This window comes from Rhinopithecus bieti, unplaced genomic scaffold (genome assembly GCF_001698545.2).
Source record: "Rhinopithecus bieti isolate Rb0 unplaced genomic scaffold, ASM169854v2 scaffold_10417, whole genome shotgun sequence".
In the NCBI taxonomy this organism is placed as follows: Eukaryota; Metazoa; Chordata; class Mammalia; order Primates; family Cercopithecidae; genus Rhinopithecus; species Rhinopithecus bieti.
In genome coordinates this window covers 46,121-51,494 of record NW_016806385.1, presented here as the reverse complement: position 1 = coordinate 51,494, position 5,374 = coordinate 46,121, and the positions used below count along the sequence as shown (strand labels likewise).

The 5,374-nt window shown below is 49.5% G+C and overlaps 1 protein-coding gene across 1 annotated transcript in view; it reads left to right on the top strand.

Moving 5' to 3' along the window:
- The first annotated feature begins 1,737 nt into the window (after nucleotides 1-1,737).
- The window catches only part of GJB1 (gap junction protein beta 1), an 11,810-nt gene continuing 8,173 nt past the window's right edge, over nucleotides 1,738-5,374 (top strand). The window contains exon 1 of the mRNA XM_017875863.1: nucleotides 1,738-1,824. The gene's annotated coding sequence lies outside the window, so the exon portion shown is untranslated. The remainder of the gene's footprint in view (nucleotides 1,825-5,374) is intronic.

The following is a 5,374-nucleotide window of genomic DNA, read 5'->3' as shown; positions in this document are numbered from 1 at the left end:
CCTCCTTACTGGCTCCCAGATATGCCTTGCTCCTTCCTACTCTGTGCCTTCACTCACACTGTTCCTCCTCTCTGGAATGCTAACCCTGTCCTTCCCCTTCCAACTCCTACCTGTCTTTTACATCTCCACTCAAACCTCACCTCCTCTAGGAAGCCTTCCCTGATTACTTCAGTTTACTCTCATCATTCCCTTCTCTGGACTCTCTCAGGAATCAAAGTTAGAACCACACGATTGAATACGCACTGATATTTTTCACAGCAATTTATTGGGTCTTGGTCCCCTCTCCTCCAGAAGTTCGGCAGGGCATGATAGCTCACACCTGTAATCCCAGTGCTTTGGGAGGCTGAGGTGGGCGGATCACTGGAGCCCAGGAGTTCAAGACCAGCCTGGCCAACATGGCGAAACCCCATCTCTACTAAAAATAGAAAAATTAGCCAGGCGCCTGTAATCCCAGCTACTTGGGAGGCTGAGGCAGAAGAATCGCTTGAACCCGGGAGGCGGAGGTTGCAGTGAGCCAACATTGCGCCATTGCACTCTAGCCTGGGTGACAGAGTGAGACTGCAACTCAAAAAAAAGAAGTTGATAAATCTCTTATGAACAGTTGAGATGTTTTCACCTCCTTTGCCACCTGTACCCAGCACGTAGCCCTTTGTTGGGTTCCTAGTAGGTGTCCAATACTCATGGACTGATGTATCCATATGCCCAGGTTTGGCTAAGGAAAGCTGAGGCCCTGACTCCCTTTCTAGCAGTGAGCTCAAGCTGGAGTGAGGAACAGAAGGCAGGGGCCAGTTTCTCTGCTAACTTCCCTTATTTCTCCACTGCCATTCAGGCCACAGAACCCAGCAGGGTCTTCAGGTAAGCCGTCAGTGGTGCAGACCTTGAAACTAGACTGATCCCTCAGTTAATGGCTGACATTCTCTGTTTACTTTAATGATTGCCAAGATTCATTGCTGCACATGATACACTTTGCAGTTCAACTGCCTTGGCCTTGAGGGTAGAAAGCAATTTCTGAGGTTTTAGGGTTCTGGGATAGGATTAGAAATACTTTGGTCCGTCCCCAGCCACTCAGGATGTGGACAATAAGCAAGTGGCCGAAGGGCACCCTGGTACTGCCATATGGGTGGGAAGCACTGCCAGCTCCCATCTTGACCTCAGGTGCCAGCAGGCATCACCCATGGCTTTTCCTCCCCGTTGTCATATAATGTGTTTATTTATTTATACTTTTGTAGAGATGAGGTCTTACTATGTTACCCAGGCTGGTCTCAAACTCCTGGCTTCAAGTGACCCTCCTGCCTTGGCCAAAGTGCTGGGATTACAGGCATGAGCCACCATGCCTGGCCCTGTCATATAGTTTCAGAGGCTGGGAGCTAGAAGGGTTGACCAGGATGGCAGCCTGTATAGGATCCATCTCTGCAGCTTGCCTACACTGTGGATCTACCTAAGGCTAGGGCATGGGGAAGCCTGAGGGATGCTGAGGAGCACAGGTCCAGCTCAGTCTCCCAGAGAGACTAAACATGGGTGGGTGACAACGATGCCTCTCTTCCTCTGGGACAAGGCAGTGACTCCAGGCTATGTGATCTGTCTCTCCAAACTCATAGGGCGCTCAGAGGATCAATCGTGTTTAATGACTGTATGTGGGAGGAGGTGGGGCTGGTTAATGTTTGTCTGGTTCCTCTTGGGCTGTGGGCCATTTCTGGCTCTGGCCCTGAGCTCATTGTCCCTCCCCTGGGCTGGGCTGACAGTACCTGGTGGCATAGGGCAGACACACCTGCAGACATTCTCTGGGAAAGGGCAGCAGCAGCCAGGTGTGGCAGTGACAGGGAGGTGAGGAGACTGGGGCTGAGGGAGGTGGGCCAGGGAGGGCTGATGTGGCACAGGGGCCGGAAATAGGGGCCGGGTCTTGCCTTCTATTGACCTCCGCCTTCAGTCACTTAGGTCCCTTCCATGCTTCCTTCTGAAGCTGGGGTGAGGCCCCTCCTACCAGGTGCCAGGCTTGCTTGGCCTCTCTCTGCAGCCTCTTTCCAAGTTCAGTGTTGCTTCTCCTCTCACTTTTTTTCCTCCGGCCAAAGATTCCCCTTATTTCCATAGGGTCAGATTCACAGGAAGACTTGAAGGACCCCTAGGTGCAAGGTGGCCAAGTTTGTCTATCTGAGACATTTCCTGCCACACAGGGTTAGGGTTCAGTGGGAATGCTGGGCACTGCCAGGTGCTGTTTTCCTTCCTTGATTACAAGGCAAACCAGGCATGCACCCAACACGGGGCTGCGAGTGGATGAATAAAGCGTGCTCAGCGGGCTGCAGAGGGCTAGCCAACAGGGCCAAGGATTTCGGAGCGTGTGTTTCCACTTTCTTGAAGGAGGCAGACAGACTCAAGCTGAATTTGGAGTAATTGATGGTTTGGAGATTTTTTTTTTTTTTTTTTTTTTTTTTTTTTTTTTTTGAGGCAGAGTTTCACTCTTGTTGCCCAAGCTGAGATGCAATGGCGCAATCCTGGCTCACTGCAACCTCCGCCTCCTGGGTCCAAGCGATTCTCCTGCCTGAGCCTCCCGAGTAGCTGGGATTACAGGCATGCCCCACCATGCCTGGCTAATTTCGTATCTTTAGTAGAGACGGGGTTTCTCCATGTTGGTCAGGCTGGTCTCAAACTCCCGAACTCAGGTGATCTGCCCGCTTTGGCCTCCCAAAGTGCTGGGATTNTTTTTGAGGCAGAGTTTCACTCTTGTTGCCCAAGCTGAGATGCAATGGCGCAATCCTGGCTCACTGCAACCTCCGCCTCCTGGGTCCAAGCGATTCTCCTGCCTGAGCCTCCCGAGTAGCTGGGATTACAGGCATGCCCCACCATGCCTGGCTAATTTCGTATCTTTAGTAGAGACGGGGTTTCTCCATGTTGGTCAGGCTGGTCTCAAACTCCCGAACTCAGGTGATCTGCCCGCTTTGGCCTCCCAAAGTGCTGGGATTACAGGCGTGAGCCACCACGCCCGGCCAGTTTGGAGATCTAAAGGAGAGGTGTTCCCCAGCTGTTTGAAAGTTTTGCAGCTGTTGGGAATGGCACAGCAGAATGTGTAAACTTAGAAAACGAGATGAGGAGAGGAGAATACAGACAAGAGAGGTTTTAATGGAGAGAAGTATAGATTAGAATGCAGCCTGGCAATGGAAAAGGGACCCAAGCTTGGGTTGAGGGGTCAATACAATTCTTACTCTGAGCTCCAGCACTTGCTTACCACCTGTGTAGTAAGTTACTCAGCTTCTGTTAGCCTTCATTGCCTCACCTGTGAGTTGAAGACAATGGCTCCTGGCTCACGGGGTTGTTGTGAGCGTGAGAGTCTGTGAATATACATACAGGGGGCACTCCATAAATGGCAGCTGTTATAATAACCCAAGCAGAGAGCAACAGGAAGTCAGGTGGGTGATGGAAGAGTAAGGGAGTAGCGTCCAAACAATGGAGAAGGGAGCTGGCATAAGCAGAAGCTCTCCGAAAAGACTGCAGCAGAGAAGGGGAAGGAACAAATTGGAATGAGCTAGACTGGACCTGACCCAAGCCTGGCCACGGAATATGTATGGCAGGGTGGAGAGGCTAAGTCCAGTGACTGAGATACTGTAGAACCACAGGACGGAGGCAAGAGAGAGAAGCAGGGGAAGGGGAAAAGAGCTGGAGGAGTTTGGCCTTAGCCACACCAAACTGATGAAGGCAGCCAGAAATTCCTAAGTAAATCTCAAAGAAAACCCCATGTCCCTTCCTGACGAGTGACTGCCTGTGAAATGGGGGAGGGAGCATGGAGTCCCAGGCTGAATGTAACCCCAATTGTCCCAGCCCGTCCCTCTTCCCCAAACCCCAAATCACAAGGATTTTCCTGTAGTTGGAAGGATAGGGAGGAGGTGAGGGCAGAAACAGAGACAGAGACAGACTAGACGAATGTATGTGTGTGCGTGCGTGTGTGTGTGTGTGTGTGTGTGTGTGTGTGTGTGTGTGTGTGTACGTGCCAGCACACACAGGAAAGTGTATAGGTTTTTGAATAGTAGGCCTGGTCTCAGAATGCAAACTCCTTAAAGGAAGAGAGGCCGCCATAAGCAGCACTATATACAAATACTTTGAGGTAAGAAAATAAACTTGGAACTTGATTCTACCATTTAGCAGCAGTGCAATTGCTGTTGAGGCAAATTACTTAACGTCTCTGAGCCTCAACTTCCTTGTCTGAAAAATGGGGATAATATTACAGGACTGTTGTAAGGACTAAGTGAGATCACCTGATTTTGCACTGTGCTTGAGTGCTAGGGCAAATCTAAATTTGGCCAAATCTAAATTAGGGCCAGAGCCTGACAAGGCCAGAGAAGTCCTGTCTAATTAAACTTGAGAGCAAAACACACCTGCCTACAGCAACACTGAGGATATCAATACCTGGACTTTAACCCAAAGTCACAAAAACAGTTTGGATTTCAAAATCAGGTCACTCCCCTGGATGTTTTTAGAATGAAATCCTTGAGGCATTGATGTTGACATAGGGATCAGTTCTCCTTCCAAAGGGAACAGCAAAAATTGAGATCACAGCACCCAGACAAGGGTCCTTAGAGGCCCCACAGGGAGCTACTGGCTATGACTCACACCCCTGAAGGGCAGAAAAAAGAGAACAGCTAAGGTTTGCTTTGCAGTTTGAGAAAGCAGCCCAAGAAAGGTAAGGAAAGGAAAAGCAGACCAAATCAAGAGGCAGCAAAAAATCCTGGGACAGAAGGAGAGGGAAAGAGTTGTCAATTTTACTACAACAAAAGTACCTTAGAAAAAAAAGAGCTGGGCCAGGCACACTGGCTCACACCTGTAATTCCAGCACTTTGGGAGGCTGAGGCAGCAGGATTACCTGAGGTCAGGACTTCAAGACCAGCCTGGCCAACATGGTGAAACCCCATTTCTACTAAAAATGCAAAAATTAGCCAGACATGGTGACACGCACCTGTAATCCCAGCTACTCAGGAGGCTGAGGCAGGAGAATCGTTTGAACCCGGGAGGTGGAGGTTGCAGTGAGCCGAAATCACACCACTGCACTCCAGCCTGGGTGACAGAGTAAGACTCCATCTCAAAAAAAAAAGAAAAAGAAAGAAAAGAAAAGAAAAGAAAAGAAAGAGTTGTCAATTGATAGGAAAGGAGAGAAGGGGCTAAAAGAAAATAGGACATAGCAGTTTTGAATCTCCCTCTCTGTTCCTTCTTTTTTTTTTTAATCTCCCTGTTCCTAAAAAATACCCACAGAAAGTAAAGTTATACTTGTAGCCAAGTAGAGCTTATGGGAAAAAGTATGTGCTCTGTGAGAATCACGTGAACCTAGGAGGCAGAGCTTGCAGTGAGCCGAGATCGCACCACTGCACTTCAGCTTGGGCTACAGAGTGAG